A 15,335-nucleotide genomic window follows, 5' to 3' on the forward strand; every position below is an offset into this window, starting at 1 on the left:
TGCAGGTGTGCACACACAAGTGGGTAGGGGGCACAGGGAGGCAGAGACAGAACCAGACTCTGACAAGCAGGGAGCCTGATGCCGGGCCTGATCCCAGCACCCTGGAATCATGACCTGAGCCAAAGGCAGATGCCCAACCAACTCAGCCATACAAATGCCCCTGCCTTGAGCTATTTTTTAACAAGTGGTAAAAATTTCATCTCTCAAAACACATTTCAGCGAATCCCAAACCTGAGCACTCCCTTCTCCTCCACTACCCCACCCTGTCCAAACCACCATGTCTCACCAGGTTCCTGCAACTGTCTCCTCACCAGCCTCCACTGGCAGCAGTCTAACTTGTACACAGCAGCCACAGGGGTCTTCTTAAAAGAGAAATCGGATACTGCCATAACCTTGATCAAAGCCTTCCAGTAGCATCCCATTACGCATAGAATAAAAGGCAGAAACCTCATCATGGTCTAAAAGGACCTGTATGGGGGGGCGCCTGGGTGGCTCAGTTGGTTGAGCTCCGGCATCGGGTTCCTTGCTCAGCAGGGAGTCTGCTTCTCCCTCTCCCTCTGCCCCTCCTTCCTGCTTGTGCTCTCTGTCTCAAATAAATAAATAAAATATTAAAAAAATAAAAAATAAAAAAATAAAAGGACCTGTAAGACCCAGCCTCTCTCTACCCCTCCTCCTGACCTAACCTCCTACAGCTCTCCAGAGCTATCCCACTGTTCCCTGACCACACCAGAGGCCCCTACCTTGGGACTTTTGCACTTGGTTCTCTCTCTGACTTGAATGCCCTATCCCCAGATCTCTGCCTGGCTCCTTATCCTATTCAAGGCCTTGCTCAAATGTCATCTCTTCAGAGAAGCTGTCCTCATATAATGTACTTAAAATAGTACCCCATCACCTCATCAGTGTCCCTCCCCTTTGAGCATCACAGTTCTTATTTTATAATTTGTTTAATTTGAATAAAAACAGAGGTATATTTTCCTTGTTCAAAATGAAATCTGGGCAAAACAAATGCTGTTTTATAGGCCATTTACTATGACATTAGACACAACACAAACACACTCCTTTTTAAAAATAAATATGTGGTTTGTGTTTGGTTTTCCTTTATTATTTTTATTATTTTTAAAAGTATTAAAAAGAAGTGCCGTATACAAGAAGGTCATGTATTGGTACTAGACACAGAGGAATAAAGTATAATGGATATAACCCAAATGCCCCAAAATAGGTAAATACTTAAGGAATATATATTAAAAAACATTAATACAACCATAATAAATAATAGTCATGAATACATAAATGCAGTAAAGTGTTCAGGAAATATTACGTTTTAAAACCTTAATTACAGGGACACCTAGGTGGCTCAGTTGGTTAAATGTCTGCCTTTGGCTCAGGTCATGATCCCAAGGGCCTGGGACTGAGTCCCACATTGGGCTCCCTGCTCAGCCTGGAGTCTGCTTCTCCCTCTGTCTGCTGCTCTCTCTGCTTGTGCGCTCACTCTCTCTCTCTCTCTGACAAATAAATGAATAAAATCTTTCAAAAAACAAACAAAAACAAAAACAAAAAAACATTAATTACTATGATAAATATGTCCAACCTTTGTATTGCTTAAATATTTACTAGTCATGAGGCATGGGCCTGACCCACTGGCAGAAGAAGCTTCAACAACTATCAAGCCTAGTCCCTGAGCTCTCTGAGCAACCAGGGTAGCAGAGGCTGTCTCCAATCACAGCGCAGTAGCAGAAGAGATGTCCCTGGGGCGCCTGGGTGGCTCACTCGTTAAGTGTCTGCCTTTGGATCGGGCTGGTCCCAGGGTTCTGGGATGAAACCCTGCTTCGGGCTCCCTTGCTTGGCGGGGAGCCTGCTTCTCCCTCTGCTTGTGCTCTGTCAAATAAATAAATATATTTTAAAAAGAAGAAGAAGAAGAAGAGATGTCCCAGGACAGACTGTACAGGTGCCACAGGAGAGCACAGCTAGGTATGACCCTAAGGAAAGGCTTTCTGATGAAAGGATCCCTAAACTAAGAACTGAAGAATACACAGGAGACAGCCGAAAGAAGGGGCAGGGTGGGGGAGGAGCGCTTACGGGACGTAGGTGTATGAAACAGAGTGGGTATCTGGGTAAGAGGCAAGAAAAGAGATAAAACTATCATACATACACTATGATTTATGATTTGTTTAAAAAACTGTTCCAAAAGAGAGGCACCTGGGCAGAGTGACTCCATCAGTTCAGGATCCAACTCTTGATTTCGGCTCAGGTCATGATATCAGGGCATGAAATTGAGCCCCATGTAGGGCTCCACACTCAGTGGAGAGTCTGCTTGAGATTCTCTCTGTCTCTCCCTCTCCCTCCGTCCCCTCCCCCCACTTCTAAAACAAAAATAAATAAAAATAGAGGTCCCGATGGAGCATGTAAATTAAGTGTATAACATCTATAAAATAGCATCTATATTTGGTAGAATTTTTGATAAATTCTTTATTTGCTATGAATTATGATACTAAATAAAAACCCAACAGTGATACTTCAACCACTTAGACTTCTAAAAGCCTATTTTGTCCTGTGGCTCTTCTGTTTCCTTCAGTCTATCTGGCCTTCTGACCAAAGTACAAGTAGGGACAGGAAACAATTTGAACACAGCACACAAGTGCTCAAACACAGCCTTCCCAGGCCTGGCCAGGGCACTTTCCCACCCAGAAGTACTAAGCCAGAAATACTCAGAGCTCCCTGGTCTCAAGTTGCCATGCTACTTTATTACCTCTACCCCAACCCAAACACCCCGTTCTTCTCAGGTGCCAGCAGGACCTCTGTGCTTTAGCATTCCAAGCCTCCAGCATTTGGCCCACCTAATGTATCTCACCCCATTTCTGCCCACAGATTCTTCACTCCAGCAAGGCTCTCTCTGCTTGACCCTGTACACACCACACTCATTCTTGCCTCAGGCTGACCCCTGCTTGGACCATCAGAACCTGCTCTCCCAGTTCCTATTTAAACAGCACCCACTCTTCAAGGCTGGGCTCTTAGCTCAATAAATACTTAGTCAAGTTCTTTAACCCACAATAATCTCAAGTTAACCTAAATTTGAACTATGTATTTATAAACGTTTATGTTAAACAATATGTAGTTGGCTATACAGCACTTTTGTTCTAGAAATCTCTAAATGTATTCTTGCAAGGCTTGCCTCCTAGTTTGTGAGGCCAAAGGTAATAACTTTTACTTCATATCCCACTTATATAAGTATGAAACTTAGAAAACACATATCTAATACCTGTTGGCTGGCTGACAGTTCCTGGGTGGAAAGTTAAGCCAAGCATAATTCAATACCAGCTGCTTCTCTCTGAAGCTATAGGTTTAAGGACTGTGATTGGGACTTAATTTACATGCTCCATTGGGACAGGAAACAGAGCATAAATACTGACAATGCAAGACAGTTAAAGGAACAATAACATCAAAAACCTAAATAAAAGGAAAAAATTGACTGACCGACTGAATCCTAAAGTAGGCAAGCACTACCATATTGCAAGTCTCCCCAGCACCTTGTACATTATCTAGCAAACACCAAATAATAATAATACAAATAAATAAATCTATTTGTGAATAATGAAACTTAATACAAGTAAAAAAAAAAATGAGGTAATAGTTATAACTAAAAGCTCACATTTTACTTTTAAAAGCCCCAAGGTGATCCTTGTGTTATTTTTTTTTAATGCTAATAAATTTATTTTTAAACAATGCTTCAAATCCTCCATAAGGAGTTATCTTAATTTTTCTGAAAACTAAGTGAGCCATTCTCCAGGAAGAAAAAAGGTCAGGCATTACTTCTTACTTAAGGAGGAAGAAACACTGGCGGGGAGAATGAATTGAAAAATTAAATAATGTGTCCCCTGCCACCCAACAAAGAAAATACGCAAATCAGACTAGCATCTAATTTACTTGTAGCATGTGACCACAAGAAAAATCTGCAGGATTCCAAAGCAGAGAAGTTCCTCTGGCAGGTCAAAAGCAATGCTAAGTCCTTCCAATATAAGATACCCTAAGCCTTTTTTTTTTTTTTAAGGTTTATTTAATTCCTTTTAGAGAGAGCACAAGTGGGAGCTGCAGAGGGAAAGGAAGAGAGAATCCAAAGCAGACTCCACTGAGCTGAGTGCAAAACCCAACGTGATCCCACAACCCCAAGATCACAACCTAAGCCAAAACCAAGAGTCAGACGCCTAAACAACTGCACCACCCAGGCACCCTGGACACCTTATTCTTTATTTGAAGAGTTCTTTTTCCAAAAAGGGGACTCAGGAAAAATGAAAACAATTAAATAAGCTCTGAGAGTATGTTCTTAAAAGTAAACAACACAGGGACGCCTGGGTGGCTCAGTTCGTTAAGCGGCTGCCTTCGGCTCAGGTCATGATCCCAGCATCCTGGGATCAAGTCCCACATCGGGCTCCTTGTTCTGTAGGGAGCCTGCTTCTCCCTCTGCCACTCTGCCTGTGCTCGCTTGCTTGCTCTCTCTCTCTCTCTGACAAATAAATAAATAAAATCTTTAAGAAAAAAAAAAAGTAAACAACACATACAGAAAATTATTTCAGTTTCAGTGGAAGACAGGGTTAGGGTGCCCAACCTCTTCCTTGAAGAGATTTACTACCCTCTTCTCCCTAGAAACCTTTAGTGACAGGAAAACCTCATCCCAATTACTTCATGCCACACATCCACAATAAACAGAGCTGCCTAAAGATGGGCTGAAGAACCCATTTGTTGACAAACAGATAAGATGTCCCGTAAGTACCATGTAAATGTCCATGGTACATGCACATCTCTCACTGTGGGCTGATGGCCAGCATGATGTTTCTACTTCTATTTTAGTTCTCTTCAGACTATTATAGTGATTCCTATTCACTTCCATTTCCTCACGATCGTCATCACAGGGACACACCTCACTCATCTTTGTGCTCTCAGTGCCTAACACTGTGCCCTGCAAGAGACTTCAGAAACAGTGCTGCAGAATGAATGGCCCAGTGTGTCACTCATCCTCCCTTTTTAACAGCTGACCACCCAGAGAAAAGGAGACCTGGATGAGAGCAGCCTTCACATAGAAGCTAAGCCTGAAATTACAGACCATTTCTATAAAAATTATTTTCTCACCTATCAATCACCTTATCTACCATTTCAGAAAAACGACTGAGTTTTCCTTTTCGTGATTAGTATAGGTACATAGAAAGCACGATTCTTCCAAAATCTTTTCCCCCCCAAATTAAACACATCACTCCTGGGCACCCATAAAAACTACAGAAGAAATGGGAGCATTATGTATTTGAGAAGAAAGACATTGATTTCAAACCTACAATTCTCTCAAGCTCTCAAGCAAACAGAAAATAGGAAGAAAAAAGCTCTGTCAGAAACCATTTAAGGGCAAATAAAGTACATTATCATGATAAACTTAGAATAATCTCTCCCAGAATTTATCATCAACAGAACAGGTGAAGCTTCACAGAAAAAAAGATAAATTAGAAGGGAGCCTTGTTCACTTAATAAAGCCAAAGTTACATCTTTTTATAACCCATTAAGCTTATATAATTGAAGGGGTACCAAGTGTATAACTTCTTCCATGCATCTAAAAACAAACCTCAGCTCAATAATTCACAGCAGAAAACAGGTAGTCATAAACATGGCAGGTTTACCTCATCTCTGAAACATACTTTTAACTATGCACTTGGCTAATTTCATAGTCATCCATTATTCTTATGGACCCTCTTAATATATCCACTGAAACAGAATTTCAAATACTCCCCTCTAATTCAGTGTGATACAAACAACAGATCTTGTGTCCAAAATTATAGCAAATAGCCACAGTTCCTTTTCAGGAACACCATGAGCAGGAGGCTAAAACCCTCACAAATCATCTCTGTAAGTGGGTCCTGCAGTGACTGTGACACGGTGCCATGTGTACACATACAGTTACTTCTAGACAATCACCTCCTAAAAGAAGAGATGACAGTCACTGCATCCAAAGTTAAAACCAAACCTCAGAAATGCAGCCGTGCCAACTAAGTAGCACTGGAGTTTTCTAAGCAAGTGTCAAATGAGCTCAAAATAGGTCAGACTCCTCCCTCCTTGGTTCTTTAGCAACATGCAAATCTCTAACACTCCCCCCAGAGGTGAGATTCTTTTCAGTGGTGTCTTACACGTAATATTTTCTCTCAATTTTAAGAGGGTCTAAAGGAGCTGGGGGGGATGGGGGCTGGAGAGTACATCAGAGAAGCAGGGGTCCATTTTTATATTGGGAGCTTAAAGTGAATCATTTTGGAGCAATGCAGACAAAGCTGAGGCCCACCTTGATGACAGCTGTATCAAAGGCCTAAATTTCCAAGGATCATAAATCACTATAGTAAGCATATCAACAGCATGTGGTACCCTGCAAGCATTTTGCAACCTTAACATTAGATCTCCTACAGTCCTTTGATATTCTCAAAAGATGCCTTGGATTTCAAAGGCAGCCCCACATCAGCAAGGCTTGCAAATGGCAACCCAGAAAACTGCTTGAACACGGGCAAGTCCCAACCAAAACTGACTGTGGGGATGCCAGGAATGTGCCATGACCTGTATTCTTCTGCGGAGTGGACAAAAATGTGGCCACATCATTAAAAGGAGAAATTACCCTAAATATACAAACCAAATGAGAAACCAAATTATATGAGCACCTCAGGAAAGAGGCAACTACCCAGACTACTCTCCCCTGATTCAGGACAGTCTCTCTCATCTCACCAACCCCCTGCATAAAAAGACCAATATTAACCGCTGTAATTACAAATTTATCTCTGACTCCTTAGCAAAAAAGTTTCAGAGCTTCTTTCCAGAACAACTGGACTGAAATAAGCAACTGGAGAAAAATGGCCTGTTAGAGCATGTCAAGATTGACAATCATGTCAATCATACAAGCTAACTCTAGCTTTTTCTGTATCTTTATATTAAAAGTTCCTGGGTCTGGAACACCCACCTGGCTTAGTCAGAAGAGCCTGTGACTCTTGATCTCAGGGTTGTGAGTTCAAGCCCCACACTGGGGGGTTGAGATTACTTAGATAAATAAATAAATATTTGAAAAAATAATAAACATGGGTACGTGGATGGCACAGTTGGTTGGGGTCCAACTCCTGGTTTTGGCTGGAATCATCTTAGGGTTGTGGGATTAGATCCTGCAGTGGGCTCCACACTTAGCGCAAAATCTACTTAAGATTCTCTCTCTCGGGACGCCTGGGTGGCTCAGTTGGTTAAGCATCTGCCTTCGGCTCAGGTCATGATCCCAGCGTCCTGGGATCGAGTCCCACATCGGGCTCCTTGCTCAGCGGGGAGCCTGCTTCTCCCTCTGCCTCTGCCTGCCTGTGCTCACTCTCTCCCCCTCTCTCTCTCTGATAAAAAAAAAAAAAAAAAAATCTTAAAAAAAAAAGATTCTCTCTCTCTCCCCTCTGTCTGTCTTCCTCCTCATGCTCTTGCTTTCTAAAATAAATTGAAAAATACACAGATAAATAAAAATGTAAGTTCCTGAGCCTGTGATTGAGGTGGCAGGAAATACTGATATCTGCTCAAATTCCTAGCTCAAATAACCTATTGATGCTATCCTCATTGAATCTACCACAAAAAAGTGTATTTACGGATTTCTGGGATTTAAAAATTTGCTGAGTTTGTTAGAAAAGAAAAGGCATGGGGCGCCTGGGTGGCTCAGTGGGTTAAAGCCTCTGCCTTTGGCTCAGGTCATGATCTCAGGGTCCTGGGATTGAGCCCCACATCAGGCTCTCTGCTCAGCAGGGAGCCTGCTGCTTCCTCCTCTCTCTCTACCTGCCCCTCCACCCACTTGTGATCTCTGTCTGTCAAGTAAATAAATAAAATATTTTTTAAAAAAAGAAAGAAAGGGAGCGCCTGGGTGGCTCAGTGGGTTAAAGCCTCTGCCTTCAGCTCAGGTCATGATCCCAGGGTTCTGGGATCGAGCCCCGCATCGGGCTCTCTGCTCAGCAGGGAGCCTGCTTCCTCCTCTCTCTCTCTGCCTGCTTCTCTGCCTACTTGTGATCTCTGTCTGTCAAATAAATAAATAAAAATCTTTAAAAAAAAAAAAAAAAGAAAGAAAGAAAGAAAGAAAAGGCATGATCTCAGGGTCCTGGGATCGAGTCCCACATCGTGCTCTCTGCTTGGCAGGGAGTCTGCTTCCTTCCTCCTCTCTCTCTCTCTGCCTACCTGTGATCTCTCTCTGTCAGATAAATAAATGATATCTTTTTTAAAAATAAATAAATAAAATAAAAAAGAAAAGGCAATGCATTATCACACTCATAAAATGTCTTTCTGATGTCTCTTGTCATAAAATGAAAACAAAAGTATTTATTTTAGGACAAAACTTAATTCTCTACTGCAGCTGAAGACTTACTGGGCAGTTAATACCTGCATAAAAATACATGGAACAAATATATTTGCATGTAGCGTTGTTATAAGAAAAACATCAAGATGACAGTGGACTTCTCTAGGTAACATTATAGAGAATAAATATTGCTAGACAAAGGCAAGAATGTGGGCTACAACAGTCCTGAGTTCCTAAGAAAGAAAAGGAAAACTAAAGTATTTCAGATTTATAGAGTATGTTTATATTCTCAAAGTATTTTCATGTCTATTTCTTCCTTTCAGTGAATGTACGACCATTGCCATCTGACAGCTAGGGAGGCAGGGCCCTTTATCACACGCTGACCCCACAGCACAAGCAGAATCAGGGTGCAAGTCTTCTCATGCTAAATAGAAGACATAAATCCAGCTTATTTATAATGCTCAGAGGCTATCATGGTTCAGAACTTTTTGGTGAAGCAAGAAAAATCATGAAGGGCACAGTACATACACGGTATGTTTAAAAGACCCAGTTACTCCCTCCTATCAAACCAACATCCCATCTCTGAGTACAACATTACTTCTGGAGTTATATACACTGTTTCCCACAGGTCACCCAGTTCTCGATCTCACATTGATCTCGATCTCACATTGATTCAAACGCACATATTACCCAAGAATTTCTTTTTCTTTTTTTTTTTTTTTTTTAGGACAGTGCTTCTAAGGGAGGAAACAGCCCCAAGTGGAAATGGAAAACACTCACAAGCTAAGCTAAATGCTATGTTCAAGCCACTCATGTTCACATTAGTCTCATCCTAAGTAGTCATGCTACTGACCCAAGTGTCAGTCAGCATCAACATCAATCTCCATAGGAAGAGCTAAAGAAAAGAAAATCTAATTAAAAGCCCAAGAAAAAATCCACTTTAATCAAAGCTGCACCCCAAAGGCCAAGGAACTTTATGGTAGGGAAAAAAATCCCAAAACATGAAAAAATTAGTAAGAAGAAAAGAGATGTCAAGGGGGGAAAAGAGGAGACATTTTAATTTAAAGGACTACTAACTAATAACTATCAAAAATAACTTTCCAAACAGAGGAAGCATAAAATGATGAAAAAATAATAGAAAATGGAGAGGGTTAAAATGCACAGAATCACAATTTTAAGGATATTTTACTAAGAAGAATAGGAAACTAAACATTTTCGCCTGCGTGGCTCAGTGCCTTCGGCTCGGGTTATGGTCTCAGGGTCCTGGGATCGAGCCCCACATCAGGCTCTCTGCTCGGCAGGGAGCCTGCTTCCTCCTCTCTCTCTGCCTGCCTCTCTGCCTACTTGTGATCTGTGTGAAATAAGTAATCTTATAAAATCAAAACAAAAGAATGATAGATTTGATTTTATCAAAATCAATTAAAAGAATCCATCTACTATAAGCCTATGTTGACATCTTTTCCCAAGTGGAAACCATACAGATGAGGATCCCAGACTTGGCCAAAAACAAGGGCCACTATTCTATGGGAGTCCTTGGACAGGAGCTGCCTAGGACTCTATTAGATGGGAGCCAAAGCTAGAGGACAGAAAAGGTTTACCCTAAAAACTCAGTCTAACAAATTACTGGTATCCTTTTCTCCACACTAAAATGTCTGTGTGAATTATAACCAAGAACACACACAGGCCAAATCATTACTGTTTTGTCTTGTTTTTTTCCCACAACAGTACTGTTCTTAATGTGAAGCAAAATAATCATCATATCAAAAACACACACACATACACAAGTTAGTTGTTAAGAAATCTCATATTAACTACAAAGGATTCAATTACCCATCTTAAAAAAAAAAACTGACTTACTAATTTTAAACACTTACCATGTTTTAAAAATCTTTTTACCTCAGAAGCTCTTTTCATGTCAGACTTTTCAGAAAAAGTCAAAAATCTGTATTACCTCCAACAGTTGGAAATCAGTTTCAACTACAATTTATTTAAAAGAAATCACTCCCCATCCAGTATCACAGCACTGAGATTCCAAAGCAGTTGTCATGCATAATTCCGTATCAGAACCCAACTAGCACAACTGCACTCCCAAAAAGAAAGGCCTACAGACTAGAAAAATAACAGAAGTTGCATTTCCCATTTCATATTTTGAGTCTAATATACTGATGAGTCTGGAAAGAAAGAGAAGACCTCAAGTTCAGCTTGACAGTTATTTACTACAAATAATAAAGCAATGACTGGCACTCAATTTTAAAATAAATGCCTAAAACCCACGGGGTATATATATATTTGTATATATACATATATATATATTAAAAGGATAAACCTTATGGTATGTGAGTTATAGCTCAATAAAGCTTTTTCTTTTTCTTTTTTTTTTTTTTTGAGAAGAGAGGGAGAGAGATAATCTTAAGCTGACTCAACACCCAGTACAGAGCCAGCCTCTAGGCTCAACCTCACAACCCTGAGATCATGACCTGAGTTGAAATCAAGAGTCAGACACTGAACCAACTAAGCCACCCAGGCACCCTAGGCTATTGTTTTTTAAAATAAATAAATGTTACTTAGAGGGTGACTGGCTGGCTCAGATGGTTAAGCATCTGCCTTCAGCTCCCAGGGTCCTGGGATCAAGTCCCACATCAGGTTGCCTGATCATGGCCTGCTTCTCTCTCTCCTGCTCCTGCTCCTGCTCCTGCTCCTGCTCCAGAGCCCTGCTTGTGCTCTCACTCTCTCTGTCAAATAAATAAATAAAATCTTAAAAAAAAAAAAAAAAGTTAGAAAGAAGTACTCCATATATAAACCACCTGACTTTATTACTGAGAGTCCATAAAATGTGGATTTTAGAGCGTATAGCTGTCTCAGCTGGAAGAGCATGGGACTCTTGGGGTCTTGAGTTCGAGCCTCAGGTTGGGTGTAGAGATTAATTAAATAAATATAAACTTTTTTTAAAACTGTGTATACTAAATTGCAATATATAAAGATCATCAACTTCACTTATAATCAAAGAAATGCAAATTAAAGTGACACTGTACACTCTTCACCTATCAGGTTAGCAAAGATTAAGAACTCTCATAATACCCAGGGTTGGTGGAAAAATGAAGAAACTGAACTCCAAAACATTCTTTGTGCACACTGGCATATCTGGGAGAGCAATTTATTAACAGCTTTCAAAATTAAAAATGTACAAGGGCACCTGGGTGGCTCAGCTGGTTAAGTGGTTAAGCAGCTGTCTTTGGGATCACCTGGGATCAAGTCCTCTCCCCCCCACCCCCATCCCCTGCCTCGGTGGGCTCATGCTCAGTGGAGAATCTGCTTCTCCCTCTCCCTGCCCGCGCTCACACAGGCATGCGATCTCTCTCAAATAAATAAATAAAATCTTTTTAAAAAATTTAAAATGTTGGAGCATCTAGGTGGCTCAGTTGGTTAAGCAACTACCTTGAGGCTTAGGTCATGATCCTGGAATCCCAGGATCAAGGCCCATCTCAGCAGGGTGTCTGCTTCTCTCTCTGACCCTCCCCCTTCTCTTGCTTTCTCTCGCTCTCAAATAAATAAATAAAATCTTTTTTTTTTCATGTACATACTTATGGATCCAGCAATTCCAATTCTACAAATTTACAATACAGATATACCTAAACAGCTGTACAGGTACAAGTATTAAAAAAAAATCAGAACCAATTTAAGTATCCATCAATGGATTGGAAACTGAAGTATACATCCATACCGATATCCCAGCTGGCAGTTGTTTAAAAAAAAAAAAAAAATTAAAGACCTGAGGTATAATTACAAGTACTGACTTGAAAAGTATCTGCTTGAAATATTAAATAAAGAAAAATTCACTATAGTATATGTAGTGTGTACACGTGTTTATGTATACATAGAAAATGTCTGGAAGAATATTGGGGGAATAAGCATTATTCTTTTTGAACTGTAGGAATGTGATTACAATGAGCACATATTAATTTTATAATTACAATTTGTATTTAATTTGAATGAATCAGGCTCTCAAATAAAGCCTTCCCCTGGTGTTAAATCTCCCCATGCTACGACCCCAACTTGTCTTTCCAGTGCTTCATGGTTCCAGCCAAACCAGTCTGTTCTTCCTTTGAGAAATCAACCCAAAGGACTCCTCTCCAAAATACTCTTAACAACTTGGTCTGAACAGCTACCAGTAACAGCTTCAAACATAAACTACTTCAGCTGAAAGAACTACATATGCCTGCATCTGCTACTGAACATTTTAAAAGAATTTTTTTAAAAAAGGAAATCAAAACATATTTAATAATCATCAGAGAAGCAGCAAGAGTTCTCCCCATTTCCCATCCTTCCAGCCTGGGTACCTCTGCTCCATGCAATTTCCTGCCTGAAATCCTCTTACCTACTTATCACATGTCCAAATCCTGCCAATCCTTCAACACAGGTTAAACACCTCCTCCTATATCAAATGTTCCCTAATGCCCCCAGCCAGAGCTGATTCTCTTTCTTAAACCATGGGATCATCCCCTCCTGAGACATATTCCTCTATCAAGTAGTCAACAGTGTACATGTCTTATTCCTACTGGGGAGAAAACTCATCAAGGGCACATAAGTGTCTAGGTCACCGTGTATGCCTCATTTCATACATAAATTAAACTGGTATTTCACTAAAGTATGTAAGAAACGGCAAGAATCTAAAAAGCACAGGTTTTTCCTATTTAATTAGGTAACAGTTATGTACCACAAACAACAGAAGTAGGAAAGGTAAGGATCCCTCTCTCTCTCTCTACACACACACACACACACACACACACACAAGGCCGCCCCCACCCACGCCCAGTGCTCTAGTATGCCTCAAATAATAAATAAAATATCTAAAAAAAAAAAAAATGCTGGGGCACCTGGGTGGCTCAGTGGGTTGGGGCTCAGCCTTCGGCTCAGGACATGATCTCAGGGTCCTGGGATCAAGCCCCACATCGGGCTCTCTGCTCAGCAGGGAACCTGCTTCCCCCTCCCTCACTGCCTGCTGCTCTTGTGATCTACTTGTGATCTCTCTCTCTCTGTCAAATAAATAAATAAAATATTTTTTTAAAAAATACTGAAGGGCAAATTACCCAATGTGTGTGCATATTATGTGTTTAAAGTTTTTATTTATTTATTTGAGAGTGAGAGAGGGTATGACCTGGGGGGAAAAGCAGAGTCCCTGCTGAGCAGGGAGCACATTGTGGGGCTTGATCTCAGGACCCTGAGATCATGAACTGAGCCAAAGGAAGATACTTAACAGACTGAGCCACCCAGACATCGCTACCCAATGTGTTAATACTACATAATCTGCTGGGATTTTGGTCAGAGTGCCAGCTGTCCTGCAATAAGGAGTCTTCCTTTCCTCTAAACTAACAGAATCTCTGATTTCTTTTGACTAGGCACATAGCCATCTCCACGAAAGACTACAATTTCAGCTTCCCTTGCAGCTATCAGTGGCCTGAGGATTTTGTCATAATTAAAGGGACAGAGCAGAAGTGATGTGTGTCATTTTCTGGAAAGTATCCTCACAGATTGGGGATATACCCAGCTTTTGCCCCTTCCTCCTCCCCCCTGGTAAGAATACAGAACTGACCAGAAGAACTAGAGATGCTCTTTGACTAAAAGGAGAAAACTGGGACTCCTAATGAGCATGAAGGTACCATACTAGCTCAGGGCTGCCCATGCTTTACATGAAAAAAAGGAAACTTCTACATCGTTCAAGCCATTGTTATTTTGGGTTTCTGCCACTCACCTCTAAACCTAATCCTACTTAAAACAAGGCAAAACACGGAACCTGGGTGGCTCCGTCATTAAGTGTCTGCCTTTAGCTCAGGTCATGATCCCAGGGTCTTGGGATCGAGCCCCACATTGGGCTCCCTGCTTAGCGGGAGCCCGCTTCCTCCCTCCTCCCCTCCCCCTGCCTGTGTTCCCTCTCTCACTGTGTGTCTCTGGCAAATAAATAATAAATAAAATCTTTAAAAAAAAAAAAAAAGGCACACCTACAAAGAGTACTATATGTATTTATTAAGTACTACTTCATTAAGCAATTTCTAATACATATTTTATACTTCCTAGGATTAAAATAACTTTTTTGATAATTCAAAAAACCAATAAGCACTGAAATGTCTTTCTATACTATATGTAAGATACAAAAATGTTATCAGCAAGAATTTGTCCGAAAATCAGCTTCCTGAATATCTTTTGGAGTCAGGAGATTAAGCCAAATCTCCTGTATAATTGACCTCAATAAACTACAAAATAGTATTATCCAATCATTCACGTGACAAGTGAATACTTGCTACATTCTTCACACGCTAGGTACAAAGGACACAAAGATGACCAAAGCAGTGCCCTCCTGGAGTTGACAGCAATATACCTGAGATTGCAGAATGCGAGGGCAACACTCCAGATGCCCCTCTTCCAGCCTCCCAAGTTAATTATACCCCTTCTGCTACCGTGTTCTTGTTTCAGACTGAGTATAATATGATTAGGCTTCAATCCTGCTCTACTAACATAATCATATATAATCATATTCCTCAAAGAGTATACTCCCATTACTGAAATTAAAATCAACATATTACCAAAATGCCATAGCAGCTATCACTAATGGTGGGTCACTTTTCCAAATGGCAAATCTTATTTTCACATAACATTTCTCCTTAATTTCATCTCAAAAAGTAAACCTATCCCTAAATTTAAAAAAATACTTTGCAGTTCCCCCTAGCTCCCAGGGGATGTCCTATAAAAAAGGTCAGAAAGTAGGACTGCTAGACAGATGGCCAACCATGTTTAGTTATTCCTCGCAGGCCATTAAACCAAGCTCACTAAAGAGCAGAAGCTGGACCAACAAGATGCCTTGCACTCTCTCTCCATCCCCTACCTTCCTGGATCTCTCTAAGAGAAAAGAATACTAACCTGACTGGGTCAGAGTCCAAAACACTGACTGGACTTGTTTATAAATTTGAAGATCAAATTAAACATGACACATATATATGAGGGTTTGCTATCTTGCACTTGC

At 40.7% G+C, this 15,335-nt stretch overlaps 1 protein-coding gene across 3 annotated transcripts in view; it reads right to left on the reverse strand.

The window, feature by feature from the left end:
- Positions 1-15,335, reverse strand: part of RERE (arginine-glutamic acid dipeptide repeats) — a 425,837-nt gene that overhangs the window by 398,391 nt on the left and 12,111 nt on the right. The window lies entirely within an intron of this gene.

Source organism: Mustela putorius, unplaced genomic scaffold (assembly GCF_011764305.1).
Source record: "Mustela putorius furo isolate JIRA1106 unplaced genomic scaffold, ASM1176430v1.1 tig00003853_pilon_pilon_pilon, whole genome shotgun sequence".
Taxonomy (NCBI): domain Eukaryota; kingdom Metazoa; phylum Chordata; class Mammalia; order Carnivora; family Mustelidae; genus Mustela; species Mustela putorius.